Source organism: Protopterus annectens, chromosome 1.part2, assembly GCF_019279795.1.
Source record: "Protopterus annectens isolate FY-2018-M chromosome 1.part2, PAN1.0, whole genome shotgun sequence".
Classification (NCBI taxonomy): domain Eukaryota; kingdom Metazoa; phylum Chordata; order Ceratodontiformes; family Protopteridae; genus Protopterus; species Protopterus annectens.
This window is the reverse complement of record NC_056727.1, coordinates 988,505,870-988,523,033: the sequence shown is the minus strand read 5'-3', so window position 1 is coordinate 988,523,033 and position 17,164 is coordinate 988,505,870.

Below are 17,164 nucleotides of genomic sequence, written 5' to 3'. Positions count from 1 at the left end.
CCCTTAATTGGAAGCAATTAAATATATACATACAAGGTTATACCTCCAACAAAAAAGCAAATACACCAAAAAGCTTTTAAGTATAGTAAAGGAGAATAGAGGTACAGCCAAAATAAGTCAGGGGGCTGGAGGGAGGGTAACCAGGACTGCAACAGTGAATACACTCGAACATCTACATTTGTGGTAAATGTACACAACTGTTCTATGTTCTTCAAGTTTCACTGTTGCAGTCATCACATTTGGGTAGATTCCCAAAGCTAAGGATGGGAGGAGGAATTTAGATAGCATTAGGACCAGCTATAAGGCCCTGCAAGACTGCAGTGGCAAAGCCAGCTCTGGATTTAGAGAAAATTGGCAAATGGTAATGCTTGGTGAAAGTATGTACAGAACTCCAGGTAGCAGCTTCTAGGATTTCTCTGGTAGGGACACGTCTGAGAAAGGCTGTAGAGGTAGATGCAGGCCTGGTTGAATGGGGTCCAATCCCCTGTGGGATAGGTTTTCCATGGTGCTTACAGCAGAAATAAATGCAATGGCCTATCCATTTAGAAATGGTGAGCCTGGAAATAGCCTTCCCCTCTGTCCCTGCAGCAAATGCCACTAGCAGTTGTTCAGATTTCCTTTGAGGTTTAGTCCTGTCCAAGTAAAATCTAAGTTGTCTGTGCACATCTAAGGAGTGCAGTATCTGTCCCCCTTTGTTCTGTGGATTAGAAAAGAAGGTTGGCAAATGAATGGACTGACTAAGAGCCACACTGGATACCACCTTGGGCATGAAAGAGGGATTGGTCCTGAGGGACACCCCTGTCCGCATGAAAGATGATGAAAGGCTTCACTGCCATAAGGGCCTGTAATTCAGATACCCTTCTTGCTGAAGTGATTGCTAAAAGGAAAGCTGTTTTCCAAGAAAGGAATTTTAACTCTGCAGTTGCAGCTGTCTCAAAATGAGGAAGAGTGAGTTTTTCCAATACAAAATTAAGGTCCCAGGCTGGAGTTGGGGCTCTCCTGGGTGGTCTTAAGTTTTTGGCCCCTCGGAGGGACTGCTTGAGCAGTGGGTGAGAAAAGAGGGCTGGTTCTGTGTTGTAATGAGATGAAATGGCTGAGGTGTGAATTTTGATGGAGGAAAAGGAAAGGCCCTTGTGAAGCATCTCAATTAAGTATTGAAGAATCTGAGGTAAATTGGGCGCTGCTGTGGCCATCCCTTGAGTGTGGTTCCAGGCACAGAATCATTTCCATTTTTCAGCATAAGATTTTATAGTACTAGGCCTCCTTGCCTCCAAAATGACTTCCAACACTTGTTTACTGAGGGATGGTAACGGAGAGATTAGGCAATTAGCCAGGCTTCCAGGTTCAGAGTTTAAAGCTGGGAGGTGCAGAATCTGGCTCTCCTGCTGAGACAGCAGGGTAGGGGACTGAGGTAGGTGCCATGAGGCCAGCTGTGACACACTGCACAAGAGAGGGTACCAGTGTTGGTGTGGCCAGTCTGGTGCAATCAGTATCATCCTTGGTTTGTCCTGTTTGATCTTTAGTAGTACTTTGGAGAGGAGAGGCACAGGAGGAAAGGCATAAACTGATAGATTTTTCCAGCTGAAGGACAAAGCATCCACTTTCCAAGCTTGTTTGTGGGGAGTCCTTGTGCAGAAATTGTCCAATTGGTAGTTCTGTGGGGAGGCAAACAGGTCTATATCTGGGATCCCCCATTTGTTGATCAACATGTTGAAAATCTTGTTTCCACTCGTGTGGGTCCATGAGATTTCTGCTTAGTTTGTCTGCCAGTGTATTTAGTTTTCCTGGCAGTATTTGAGCCTGTAGATGCACTTGGTAGCTCAAGGTTGTGTTTTACAGAGCCATGGCTAGTCTGCAGAGGGGGTAAGAATGGGTACCCCCCCTGCTTGTTTATGTACCACATAACAGTGGTGTTGTCCATCTTTACCATTAACTGTCCTGGAAGAATGTGGTCCTTGAAGGCTGTCAGAGCATTCTGTACAGCTAACATTTCTTTTTGATAGATATGCAGGTGCATTTGACTTGGGTTCCATTTGCCCTGAATGCACTTCCCTGCCTGGTGAGCCCCCCATGCATAATCTGATGCGTCTGTTGTTAGGGTTTGGGCGGCAGGGGGTAAAGTGAATGGTAGTCCTTTGTTTTGATGGCAGGCATCTGCCCACCAAAGGAATTCTAACCATAGGCAAGGTATGATAGGAATCATTGCTTCTAGATCCTGAGAATGTTGACACCATAGGCTTTTTAGATACCATTGTAGTTTCCTCATATGAAGTCTTGCATATGGAATCAGTAGAATGCACGAGGCCATGAATACCAAGGCTTGCAGTATTTGCCTTGCAGATAGCAGGGTTTTTGTGGCCACTTGTTTGAAGTAAGTTGTCAAATGAATTTGTTTCTCTGGCGTGAGGAATGCCATCTGGGAAGTTGTGTTCAAGCTTGCTCCCAGGAATATAATTTGTTGACAGGGTACCAGATGTGATTTATTTTTGTTTATGGTGCACCCCAGACAAGTTAAAACCTTTTGTACAAATGCCAGATGATTCAGAAGTATGTCCTGGCTTTCTGCCTGAATTAGACAATCGTCCAGGTATGGGTATATTTGAATACTTCTTTGCCTGCAAAATGCAATGACTGGAGCTAGGCACTTTGTAAATACCCTGGGCACAGTAGATAAGCCAAAGGGCAGTGCAGAGTGCAGAGAACTGATAGTGCATACAGCAACTGGTGAAGAGTTAGCATCTTGAATTTTGGAATCACCAAAAAGGTGTTTAGGATAGACAGGTCCAGGACAGGACGCCATGAGTTGTCTTTTCTGGGTACCAGGAAAAGTCTTGAGTAGAAACCTTGCCCCTTTTCCTCTTCTGGTACAGTCAGAATAGCCTTTAATATTAAGAGAGAGAGTACTTGCCTTTAAGCCTCTGCCCACTGATTTGGGGGTAGATCTGGCCAACTGTTTGTGGTTGGTAATGTGGGGAAGTGAAATCTGTATCCTTGGGAAACTTATGTTTAAAACCCATTTGTCCTGGTAATGAGTTCCCAGTTTTTTGCGCTTGCAGAGCAATCTTTCCCCCTAAATGAGCAGTCAGTTGAGAAGTGCTTGGAAGGTTTAAAGCAAGAAAAAGGTTCCCCAATGGGGTAATTAGCTTTAGTTGAAGACTTCGGTTCTGAAACTCGAAAATGAAAATTTCAGGAGTCGGCTGACCAGCACTTGCGAACTGCTTCTGCTTCCGGCACTGCATGGCAAGAAAGACTGATGTAATGGCATTGGCTGCATGCTTTTTACTCCTACCTACCTGACGTCATGGAAGATGAGACAGCAACCGACGCAGGACCCAAGACTTTGATAATCAGGCCGACCGTGGGCTACTGCAAGCAGATAACCCAAATGTGATGACTGCAACAGTGAAACATGAAGAACATCTATAGCACATGGTTTCTGGCTACTTGGGGGCTAACAATAGTGCTGAAGGCTCTAAACTATCTCGTACCCATAAGTCAGTGATATGCAGTAAACATTTAAAAAAGATATAAGATGGTCAGCCTATAAAGGCACGTGTGTTTTTGAGATATATAGGGATTATACTGAAAAGGCTGCTCATCAAGCAGTTTAGGTGAAGATTTGAGAGCATCCACTTGAAACAGTGAAAGCTGTAAATCTTCAAGCCTCTGACTGCTCCATTTAAGATGATTTACACCAGTTGCCAGAAAACTCCCCATGGTGACAGTCGGAGAAGATGACACAGTCTTTCAGAAAGATGTCAAAAGACTACATTCTTTTCTTTCAACTTCTCAAGTCAGTCTAATTCCTTAAAGGAAGATTTTTTTTTAAGGTCTCCTTTCTTTACCCCCGACACTTTTTTTGTTTTAGCTTGTAATTCTAAAGAACCTTTGTTCTGGTACAGAAATTCTGTTCTGAGTAGGTCACAGAAGCTAGTATAATGCTTTGGCTCAAAAATTATTATACAGTTTGGAAATCTTGTGGCCATCCTGCTAACCGGAACACACCGTGTTAACCGGCTGAAGATGCACTGGTGTTAGCAAAAACAGTAAGTCGCATGACTAGTTTTAAGAATAAAAAAAGTTATGCACTCACCATAATTTTCCATCTGTGTTGTCCATTTTCATTTTTCTTCAACTAATGGGTTCAGATTCAAGACTGGGATATGAATCGGCCGCTTCTACCAGGTCATCGGATCCAAGAACTCTCGAGCTTCCTTTATCCATAATGCCATGCCAACTGAACATACCTCAGACTGAGTTTGCTTCCCCTAGATATAAAGTAACAACCTATTACATAAATTAACAAAGGCAAAAAGGAAACTGGAGCTCAAACAAGGAAGGAAGGTTCCTGTACAACTATTAGAGCTTTCCAGAAGCAAAGGAAGGGGGCAAGTGGTCAGGAAGTTGAGGAAGAATAAAAATGGCCAACACAGTTGGAACGTTATGGTGGACACATAACTTTTTTATTTGATGTTATCCTTTTCATTCATTCCTCAGCTGATGGGACAGAGTTCCCAGCTACTGTAACCCTGGGAGGCCCTTATAAAAGAATATTCCAGAGTGCTGCACAGCCAAAGGTCGCTCTGTTCCTGAAAATCAAATTAATTTGTAATGAGCAATAAACGTGTGAGAATTAGTCCAAGTTGCAACTGCATAAATGTCATCCAAGGTAACCCTTGATCAAAAGGCTGAAGAAACTGCCACAGACCTCATGAAATGAGCTCTAGGAGGCTTGGGCAAGAATAAACTTTTACCAGAAACAGATGAGATATTCAGTTAACCATCTGGCCAATGTAACTTTGGATACTGGTTTGTCCAATCTGTTGGGAGAAAAGGAAATAACTGGTCAGATGACCTGAAGCCTTTGGCTACTTGGAGATAAAAGCAAAGTTGTCTATGCACATTCAAAAGGAAAGATAACTGGTAAATTATTGACATGGTTTATGTTAGACTCAGAAGCTACTTTAGGCAAAAAGATGGATTTGTTTGCAAAGACACCCTATCTATGTGAAAAAAATAACAGGTAAGGAGGTTTAGAAAATAGAGCTTGGAGTTTGGATACTCATCTACCTGATGTGATAGTAACCAGAAAAACGGTTTTCCAAGATAAAAATGTAAGTTCTGCTTTGGTTGAAGGTTCAGGAGGAGTTTGTGTTAAGGCATGAAGAATGACAGTTAAATCCCTTGAGAAAGGTTTTACATAGTTTAGAAGAGGCTAGGGTATTTTCGTCCACGTACAAATTAAGAAATGGCAGCCAACTGAACTTTAATATTGAAAAGATAGCCCCTTCTTTGAAAACTGAAGCTAAAAATCCAAGGACAAATGGCACTGGTGTTGAAAAAAGATCCAGGTCTTTGCTAAAGTCCCAGCAAAAAAGAAGTCCTGTCTTACCATAATGTTCCATTGGTGTTGTTAATCTTCATCTATTCTTGACTTCTGGGTTATGGTTCCGATCTTCAGAACCGATCTGGCCGTTACATACCTAGCATCAGCCAAAAAAATTCTCAAGCTAATAGCCCACCCACAATGCCCTTCTCTACATTACATTAGATAGAGTTTGCAGACTTACAGAAACAATACAGTGAGACCTAACTCAAGTCAGAAGCCTTCAAGGTGTATCCTAATAGAGAATTTCAGGATAGCAAGTCACTGCAACAGGATTCCAGAGGAGGGGGCAGGTGAGGTGGGATGCAAGATTAGATGAAAATTGGCAACACAGATGGAACATTATTGCAAGACATAACTTCTTTACCTCATGTTGTCAGTCTTCATCTATTCTTGATTTCTGGGACAAAGTTCCCAGCTACCTTAGATCCTGGTGGCTCTACGGAAGTACATTCCTGAGAACCAAAGGAGGCTCACCCCACTGGCGACCATATCCAATTTGTAATGAGTAATAAAGGTATGTGGGGTAGCCCATGTTGCAGCTGCAGAAATTTAGAACATGGAAGCTTTAGAATGAAAAACTGCTGATGTTGCCATAGATCTGGTGGAATGTGCCTTCAACGGCAAAGGAAACTTTAGATTCTTTTTAGTGTAAATAAAGGAAACAGTCTCTTAACCATCTTGACAAAGTAACCTTACTGACAGGTTTACCCAAGGTTGCACTCGCAAATGAAACAAATAACTGTTCTGATTGTCTGAATTGCTGTTTTGTTCAGGTAAAAACGTAACTGTGGACATCCAAAAGGTGTAAACAATATTCACCCTTATTAGAAAAATTTGGGAAAAATACTGGCAAATCTATAGACGGATTGATGTTGGACTCTGAAACCACTTTATAAAGAAAGGATGGGTTTGTTCTGAGTGAAACTCTGTTTTTATGGAAACCTAGATAAAGGGGCTTTGAACACAGAGCATGTAATTCAGAAACTCGTCTCGCAGAGATGACAGCTATAAGTAAAAGCATTTTCCAAAAGAGGAACTTTAAAATCACAGGTACCTGCGGGCTCTATCGTCAAGTCCCATAGTGGGCAGAGGATCTTTGAATGGGGGCTTTAGATGAACTGTCCCCTTAAGTAAAACTTTACAAAGTCTGTGAGAAATCAAAGGCTGGTCATAGAAACTTATGAAAATTTGAAATGGCTGCTAGGAAAACCTTAATAGTAGAAGCAGAAGCCCCTTTACCAAAAATGGCAGCTAAAAACTCCAGAACTTTTTCCAGGGAAACGGATAAAGGATCAGGACCATTATCATAAACCCAGACAACAACTCTCTTCCATTTACTAAGGTAGAGAGATTCCTGGTGGATGGTTTATGAGTGACTAAAGGAATTGGAGGAACCAAGCAGTCAGCTTGAGAGTTTGTAGATTGAGATGCACTAGTCCCTAGGGATTAGTTAGGAACTGGGTCCAGAATACACAGACATCGAAGTAGATGAGGCCATAGAAAGAGAAACAAAATCTGTCAAGGCCAGTAAGGTGCAATGAGGACTACCTTGCTTCTCAACTGAGCTACTCTTTGAGGAAAAGGGGAATCAGAAGAAAGGCATAGAGGAGACCCGGGGGGGCCAATTGAGAAGAGGGTTTCTCTGGGACTTCCCGAGGGGGAATTAGGGTAAAATAGCTTCAGTACTTGTTCAGGGGTGAAGCAGACAGGTCACAGCAAAGCTGACCCCAGCGAAGGAAGATCTTCTTTGCCACTTCGGGATTCAGAAACCAGCTGTGACACATTACAATTCAGATGAACTCCCGAGATCTGCATTGCCATCAGAAAGCAGTTGGAAGTTATGGCCCATTGCCACACTCGAAGGGCTTCTCAACACAGTGGGAAGGACTTGGTTCCCCCTTGTTTGTTGATGTACCAGATTATGGACATATTGTCTGACTGAATAGCTATCGTCCCAAGAGGTAAGGCAGAATGAAATGCTTGCAATGCTAGAAGTACCACCCTCAACTCCAGAACACTAATATGCAGGCCTCTAAAGGGGACCAAGTGCCTTGAACTGTCTTCCCCAGATAATGCCCCCTATCCCATCTGGGATGCATCCATGGTCACTATGGCCTTGGGCTGAGAAGGGACAAAGGGACGGCCCAAAAGAACCTCTCTGGACTACATTCACCAGGATAGGTCATCTTTGCATCGGCTGGTTATAAAAACTGGGTGATTCATAGGATGGGTTAGAACTGACCACTGGTTCACAAGAAGCCACTTGAGAAGTCTCATGTGAAATCTTGCTAGAGGGACTAGAGTGATTGCTGCTGCCATGGTGCCCAATGCTTGAAGTCCTTGCTTGAGTGAAGAACAGGCTGAATCTGCAATTGTAGTTTCTGCAACCTGTGGTGGGGTAGAGAGGCCACACAAGACAGAGTGTTGAGACAAGCTCCAATAATCTCCATAACCTAAGAGGAGATCAGTTGAGACTTCGCAAGATTGACCGTGATACCCAAATGCTAAGCCTGGTGGAAGCGGTGAGGAGCCGGTCGTTTAGGTATGGAAACATTCGGAATCTGTGCAGCCTCAAGTGTGCTGTTACTGTTGCTATAAATTTGGTGAATACCCTGGGGGACTGTGGTGAGACCAAAGGGCAGCACCCTGAATTGGTAGTGGCTGTCTCTTAGCTGGAAACAGAGAAGCTTTCTTAATCATTTGTCCATTTGTATGTGGTAATACATGTCTTGAAAACCGATAGTGCACCTCCAATCATTTTCCTCTAGAAAAGGAAGCACTGACTGAACCATGATCATCTGGAATTTTGAGTTTTGGACAAATTTATTTAGAATGCTGAGATCCAAAACCAGTCCCCTGTCTTTTTTGGCACTAAAAAGAACCTTGAGAAAAATCTGGATCCTAATTGGTCTGGTGGAACTTCCTGGACGACTCTCTTCTAGCAGCTTTTGTATTTCTAATGTTGTTTGGTCCTCTGACTCGGTCGAATGTCCGGTAGTTTTGTACGGTTCCCTGGATAAAGTGTGAAGGGGATTAAGTAACCTCTGGAAATCATCCTCAGCACCCGGGCATCAGTAGTTATGCGTTGCTAGGCTGTTGGGTGCAAGGAGAATCTTCACCAGACTGCCTCCAGAGACTGCAATTGGGCTCCCTTTCAGGAGCGCTGGTAAGGTTGGCCGCAGAAAGACTCCCTGGAACCCTGGTTCTGTGGCCACCCCTGCCTCTGGGATGGCATCTTCCACTGTAACTCACCCCGCCCTAAGGGGAGTCTATACCAATCGTGTCTTGGAAAGGCTTCTGGGACTTCTTGAACCATATTTTGCCACTCCTTTGATTCCTGGAGTAGGATCATTGAGGAGTGGAAAAATGTACACCCATGGCAGACAGTCTTCTCATTTTTCTCACACCTAGACAGAGTTTCCTAAACTTTGGGGCCAAACAATGAGGATCCGCCAAAGGGAACACTGATGAAAGAAGACTTGAATAGTTCCACAAACTAGACAGAGTTTCCTAAACTTTGGGGCCAAACAATGAGGATCCGCCAAAGGGAACACTGATGAAAGAAGACTTGAATAGTTCCACAAACTCACTAATGCACATCAAAGAGTGTCGTTGAATAGCAACACCTGAACCTGCTGACCTGGTCACTCCTTTGGCTGCATGTACAATAAGCCTCATGGACGAGTTAGAGATAGACTCCAGGGGTAGCTTATTAGGAGGCCACTTTTTCCTTGATCCTCTCAGCTACTGCTCCTGACAGGGTATCTGACAGCTCCTTGACCAGATCCCTCTGAAGCCTAGTAAAGTGTGCCAAGAAATCAAAGACTTGATGGAGAAGGTTGATAATGTGTAAACCCACTTCCTGAACCTGTCCATTGCCCTGGACTCTTGGTTAGAGGGATGTACAGTAGAACTTTCCTCAGCCAATTCATTTCTGGTGGCAGCCACTAGCACCATGGCATCAAATACTAAACCTTTTGCTCAGTGTGGATGATCCTCAGGAGCGGAAAGAATTTTATCAGGTCTCCAGGAGGAGATATGTTCTACAGAGTCAGGAGCTTTCCAGGCTGGCTGAACGATAAATTTAATTGGGTCGCCAGTGGGCAGGGTCACCCAGGAGGTAGACAGGCGAGCTCCAAAAACCTGCAAGTATACGGATTCCTCAGAAGAAGAGTCTTTGGGCTTCCAATCACCCCCCTGTTTTAGGATCTTCAGAATTTCTCCAAAGGAGACGACTTCTGGAGGTGACTGGGGGGAGCACTCCCCCTCATTGAAATCCGTGTCCTCCATGATGGATTCTTCAGGAGAATCAAGGTGTTTCCTCCTACATAATTTCTTCTGAGAAGGCTCTTCAGAGGGAGCATATGAAGAGGATTCAGAAGAGGGTAAACCTTGGGCAGGTATCTCTTGCAACCTTGGAGCTTGCTGTATGGGGGTGGAGGTTGGTGGTAGCTCCGGTAAAGCAGGGGTCAAGAGGTGGGACTCTGATAACACAAAAACCACCGGAGACGAGGCAGTGGCCAAAGCTCTTTCCATAGCTTGAAAGGCAGGCCCCCCCCCACCCGGAGAAGGAATGGGAGCCCGGAACAGAGATAGACAAACTTGGAACCGGGGTCACACCCTGCCCCGAGAGACCTACTCTAAAAACAGAACCGAGGACAAGTCCTCAGTTGGCATAGCCTGAAAAGGTAAGGTTAGCTACAAAGAAAAAACTGAAGTCGATTCAAACTCCACTGGCCCACCCCGTCCCAAAGGCACCAAAGGAGTCAAAGCCGTATCCGGTACCGAAGGCAAAAAAGTTGTCGGTGCCGAGGTCATTGGAATCTGTGTGGTTGGAGTAGACTGCTCTAAAGCCTGCGAGAAGGTCAGAGGAGGAGGATACGAAGGGGTTGTAGGAGAGAAACCCCCTGCACCAGGAGGGAGAGGGGGCTGAGAAGATGGGGAAGCCCCCTAACTATCAGAATTTGATCCGCCAACCTCACTATGTCAACCTCCGAAAGACTCCTGGTGGAGCGAACAGACAAGACAGATGGGGACTCGGGTCTCTCTAAAAATGGACTGGGGAGTTACCCCAAACAAGGGTCAATAGATAAAGAATAAGTAGTCCTGGGTTGAATCGGAACACCATTTTTGGCACCACCTGCGGAGCCGTAGTAGATATCTGCATGTTACGGCAGCAGGGGAAAGGATGCCACTGTCGGAATTGCAGCCAAAGTAGCAGCAGTTGGCGTCATAGCCTGTATGGTAGTCGTGGTTGGTGTTGAAGGCATCGGTAAGGGGGGGGTTGATGCTGAAGAGTCACTCTGTTCCAAAAGCTTTGGAACCTTAGATTTCAGTTCTGAAGAGGAACGCTTATGCTTCTTGTGTGTCTGTGCTGAAGAAAATGTCAGCACCGAACAAGAATTTTTAGTACCAGAGGCCGGAGAAGACTTGTCGGCCTTGGACAAGGCTTCTTCAAAGGGGGCTTTAAGAAGCCCTTTAAGGATGAGCTTGTTTCTATGCTCTACCAGGGCTGTATTACTGAATCCTTAGCAAACAGAGCACTCGATATTCAAATGTGACACACCCAAACAGTACATGCAACATTCATGTCCATCAGAGTTTGGCATCTTCCTGCCGGACTCTTTACACTACTTGAATCCAATTGTAGTATCCTTAGATTTATCTGCCATTGCCGAAAAAAGACTAGGGGTGGCAGAAAAGTAAGAAGAAGAAAGAAGCAAAAAGCTACTCACATGTCAAGGAGAAACACTGCCAGCAATGGTAGGGAGATCACCTAATGGCAAGAAGGAGAAGGGAACTACCAACAATGGTAGTTGGCAATACCAGCAGTAAAAGGAAGGGAAACACTCACTGCCAGATGGTAGACTAAAGTAAGACAAAACTATAGAACTATGAAGTAGAAAGGGCTAATCAGAGAAAATACAAGAAAAAAATAAATGTTTACTTCTCTACGTGAGAGGAGTCGGCTGACACATCTTTCTGTAAGAGCAGCAAATGAGATCTGAGTAATGTAGAGAAGGGCATTGTGGGTAGACAGCTTGAGAGATTTTTTTGCCTGATGCATGCTATGTAATGGCCGGATAGGTTCTGAGGACTGGAACTGTAACCTAGGAGTCAAGAATAGATCAAGATTGACATCATCAGATCAAATGTTTTCCATTTACTCTTGTAAATCCTTCTAGTAGAAGCTTTTTGAGAAGCTATCAAGATATAATGGATCAGGGAGGAGACCCTGAGCAGTCTAGCAATCAATGGAACTGTAGAAATTACATGGTTAGTTTGAAGCCTATTAAGTCTGGATGAGTCATACCTGTCGAGTGAGACATGAGATCTGGACTGGGATCAAGTATCCAGGGTGGATGCAGAAGGTGAGGCTAGAGGAAGGGGAACCAAATCTAATGAGGCCAGAAGGGTGCAATGAGGATAACTGTGCTCTTCAAGTATCAAGTAGAATGCTTTCTGTACAAATTTGGGAATTAGAGATAATGGTGGATAAGCATAAAGGAGACCAAAGGGCCAATCATGGATTAGAGCATCTCTCAGTGACTTCCCCTGATGGGGTTCAGGGCATAGAACCTGCTGCATTTGTTGTTGAGGGGAAGAGGCAAACAGATCACAGCACAGCTGTCCCCACTGATGGAAAATGCTCTCTGCCACTTTAACATTAGGAGACCACTTGGGTGGCGTCACAGTGGACCTGCTTAGTTTGTCCACAATCATGCTGGATTTCCCCGGGTTATGTGCTGCTATCAGAAAGTAACTAGAAGAGATCACCCACTGCCACACTCTCACTGCTTCTTGTCAAAGTGGGTAAAAAGAAGTTATGTACTCACCATAACATTCCATCTGAGTAGTTCTACTTTATTTGTCTTCAACCTGTGGGTCCTCGGATCCATATCGGATCAGACCCGGCCGTGCTTTCCAGCTACGGCTCTGAGCTCCATGCTCTTTCCCTTACCCATAATGCCCCTGTCTCCCTTCAGATCGAGTTTTGCTGCCTAACGTAACAGATACCTGACCTACCACCACCTTATCCTCCAAAACCAACATCATAAAAGAATTTTAACCCTGACAGAACCAAAGATCCCAGCAACAACTGTCCGGTACAAAGGATGTGTCAAATCCCAAAGTATAAGGTTGGGGGAAAGGGGAGGGAACAGCTGAAGACAAATTAAGTAAAACTACTCAGATGTAACGTTATGGTGAGTACACAACTTCTTTGTCTAAAGTAGTTTACTTCATTTGGTCTTCAACCTGTGGGACAGAGTCCCCAGCTACCTAACTCTTGGGAGGCCCTCGTGGAAGGATATTCTGGAGCACCGCATAGCCAAAGGATGCTCTACTCCTAGAGACCAAATCCAGTTTACAGTTTATAATGAGAGATAAAGGTGTGAGATGAGGTCCAAGTAGCAGCTGAACAAATATCATCCAAAGAGACCCTAGACCAAAAGGCTGCTGACGTAACCATAGATTGGGTCGAATGAGCCTCCACTTTTCTTGGAAGAGACAAATCTCTATCTGAGTAAGCCCAGCCAATGCATTGTGAAATCCAGCGAGCAATAGTCACTTTTGAGACAGGTTTACCAAAGAAGGGCTTGGCATAGGACACAAAAAGCTGATCAGACTTGCGGAAAGGTTTAGTCCTGTGCAGATAAAACCTCAACTGCCTACGTACGTCCAGTAAATGCAATTTGTATTCCCCTTTGTTCTGGTAGTTCGGAAAAAATACTGGTAAATTAATAATCTGATTTATATTGACTTCCGAAGCTACCTTGGGAAGGAAGGACCGGTTAGTGTGTAGCGACACACTATCTTTGTGAAAGCTCATGTAAGGGATTTTGATAGAAAGAGCTTGAAGCTCTGACACGCTTCTAGCAGATATGTGATGGCAACCAAGAAGGCAGTTTTCCAGGTCAAAAATTGCAGATCCACAGATGCCGCAGGCTCAAAGGGAGGAGAAACCAATGTCTGCAATAACAAAGTAAGCTCCCACTGAGGGACGGGGTCCTTAACCGGAGGTCTGAAAAAAAAGGCACCTTTGAGGAAGGTTTAACAAAGTTTAGAAGAAGCTAATGAAGACATGTCTACCCCAACATGAAAATTAGAAATGGCGGCTAGTTGAACTTTCACCGTAGAGGAACTAGCACCATGATGAAAAATGCTAGCTAGGAAATTTAAGACAGCTGAAAGTGGTGCAGTGAAAGGGTCTAAAAACCTCTCAATAGCCCAAATAGAAAAAAGTTTCCATTTACTATGATAAACTTTCCTGGTGGATGATTTATGAGCTGCCACCAGAACAGATTTAACAGGAGATGACAGACCATGAGTCCTAAGAAACATGGGAACCAGAGCAGCCAAGCAGTGAGCTTCAGACTGTCCAAATCTGGGTGAGGCATCCCTGAGGGATGTGACAGCAGATCCAGGACCGGATCCAGGATCCATGGTGGAACAACTAGGTGAGACCTGAGTAAGGGAAACTAAACCAGCCGAGGTCAGAATGGGGCTATGAGGATCACAGTGCTCCCCAGCCTTTGGGCTTTCTGCAGAAACATCGACATGAGGGGAAGAGGGGGATAAGCATAAAGAAGCCCGGGAGGCCAAGCATGAATCAGATCATCCCTGGGGCCTTCCCCCAGAGGGGGGGGTTCAGAGCAAAAAAGCTGCATTTCATGCTGGATGGAGATGCGAAGAGATCGCAGCAAGGTTGACCCCACTCAAGGACGATCTGCTCCACTACTGAAGACTTCAGAGACCACTCGTAAGGCATCAGGCTAGATCTGCTGAGCCTGTCTGCTAAAATGTTGGACAGTCCCGGAATGTGCGTTGCCACCAGAAAACGGCCGGTGGAGACCGCCCATTACCACACTCTCATGGCCTCTCAACATAAGGGATAAGATCTGGTTCCCCTGTTTGTTCATATACCAGACCACTAACATGTCTGTCTGAGATGTAATCGTTCCCAGAGGAAGATGAGCATGAAGGGCCTGCAACGCAAGAACCACCACTGTCATCTCTAGAACACGGACAAGCAGATAGGTCTCGAAAGGGGACCACGTGCCTTGGACTGTCCTTCCCAAGCAATACCCCCACCCAAGTAGGGAGGCATCCGTGGTCACCATGGTTTGGGGTAAAGGAAGTTGAAAGGGACGACCCTTGAGTAGATCCGGGGACTGAATCCACCACCAAAGGAAGTCCCTGCACACTTTTGAAATTCTCACTGCAAAGGATAAGGGAAGGTCTAACAGCGACCACTGTAGCTGGGAAGGATAAGGGAAAGTCTAACGGCGACCACTGTACTGCTAGAGTCCACTGCAGTACCCTCATATGAAGGCGAGCCATGGGAAGAAGATTTATCGTTGCCACTATAGAACCAAAAGCTCTCAACACCGCTTTGGCTGTTGGTAACTAGGTTTGAAGGATGTGTAAGACGTGTAGCCTCAAGCTGCATAACCTGTCTGAAGTGAGAAACACCTGTGATTGTATTTTGTCCAGCCGTGCCCCAAATTAAATGTAGAACTTGGACCGGTTGGAGGGCAGACTTGTTCATGTTGATTGTGATGCCCAACTTGTTGGCTAACTAAAAGAAGGAGCCAATGGCCTCACACAGTAGATGCTCTGAGGGGGGCGGTAAGAAGCCAATCATCTAGGTATGGAAGGACCTGAATGCCCTGAAGCCTCAGGTGAGCTGCTACCACTGCTATTACCTCGGTAAACACCTGGGGGGCTGTGGTGAGACTGAAGGGGAGGGCTCATATTTGGTAATGACTGGCTCCCAGCCAGAAGCGAAGGAACCTCCAGGAGCAACTGTGCATCTTGATGTGATAGTACGCATCCTGGAAGTCGATCAAACACATCCAGTCTCTGTCTTGTAGATAAGGCAGAATAGACTGAATCGTGACCATCTGGAACTTTGTCATGGTTACTGACAGGTTCAACTGGGACAGATGCAATACTGGTCTGGAGGTCCCTCCGTCTTTTTTGCACTAAAAAGAACCTGGAATATACCGCGGATCCAGAGTGGTCTGGGGGGACCAGTTAGATGACTCATTTTCTCAGTAGTGAGTCTACCGGTACTACTGCTTCCTCCCGCTGCGTGAGTGGAACATCCAGGAGGGTTTTGTTGGAAGGGGGTGGATCCTTGAAGGGAACGAAATATCCTCTGGATATGACTCGTAACACCCACTGATCTGTAGTGATGGACTCCCATGCTAGTGGGTGAAGTGACAAACGACCCCTGACTGCCTCCAGAGATGGACAGCCGGGCAACCCTTCAGGGTTGCTGTCTGGATTTATCCGAGAAAGGTTCTTGGGACCTGAAATTCCTAGGACCCTCTCTGCCTCTAGGGTGGTGTCTGTCATATCCCCCTCTGCCACAGGGGGACAGTGAGTCCTGAGTGTCCTGGGAAAATGCCTGACACTTGCGGAACTACATCATCTTCTGGCCTCGCTGTTCCTGGAAAAGGACCTTTGAGGCAGTGTGAAGCAAACCCCGACAGCAGACAGTGTCTTCCCGTCCTTCTCACTCTGGACTAAAGTCTCTCTGATTGTCTTTCCAAAGAGGGAAGAACCATCAAAAGGGGTGTTGGTGAAAGACGCCTTGAAGTGCTCCGAGAACTGACATAAGAGGAGCCAGGCGTGATGCCGGATGGCAATGCTAGACCCTGCCGCCCATGCGGCTCCCTCTGTGGCATGGGAGAGCAAACGCATGGATGTGTTGGCTACAGATTTTAGGGTGGCCATTCGTGCATTGAAAGTCTTCTTGTCCTCTGCCGACATGGACCCTGGGGTCGACTCCGTGACTTTGTTGACCAGATTCTCTTTGGCATCAAGTAACATGAACCATGTGTTCAGCACCGTCATGCAGAAGGTCACTGAAGCATAGATTTGCTTCCCAAAGCGATCCAACGTCCTTGACTCTCGGTCAGGCGGATGGACCGTGAAACTCTCCTGGGTGAGTTCCTTCTTGGTGGCCACCACCACCTGCATAACATCTACAGGGAGACCCCTTGTGCCACTGTAATTTGTCTACGGGAGGGCTCAGGACCTTGTCTAGGCATTTGGGTATCGGCTCTACTGTGTCCGGCTCGTTCTATGCCCTAGATGTAATCAAATCCACGAGTGGATCGGCAGGAGAGGACACCCAATAGGTAGACAGGCCCGAGCCAAATGCCTCCAGAAACACAGACTTGTTAGAGGTTGGTTTTGGGACAGACCACCCCCCTCTTTGGTGTACGATTTCCACGATGTCTCTAAAGGAGACATCCTCTGGGGGTGATCTTGGGGTACCTTCCCCATAATTCCAGGTCCGTGTCTTCTGTGAGGGATTCTGGAGGAGAGTCCAAGTGCCTCCTTTTACACATATAATTGCGGGGGGGGGCTCCTCATGAGGGCTCTCTGGGGGGGTCTCGCAAGCAGGTTGTTCCACGGTCAGAACATCCTGGGGAATTACGGCTATGGGCTGTCCCTGAGAGGGCACGATGGTTGGACCTGCACTCAAGACCAGGGGGGTCTGGATGGACTCCAAAGACCAAATAGTCAGAGGCCTCGACCCTGCGAGAACCCTCGCCACCACGTCGAATGCAGAGGGGGAATGTACCTCCTGGGCTGAACTGGCAGAAGTTGCTACCCCCTGATCTGACTGGGGAGTCGGAGCCAAGCCTCTAGGAGCCGAGACACTGAGGGGGACGCTTCTCTTCGACAAGCTCAGTGCAGACAACACCCCCTTGGATCTGACCCCGAGGATATGGCTCTGAGAGCTTGGATCTAATCTAG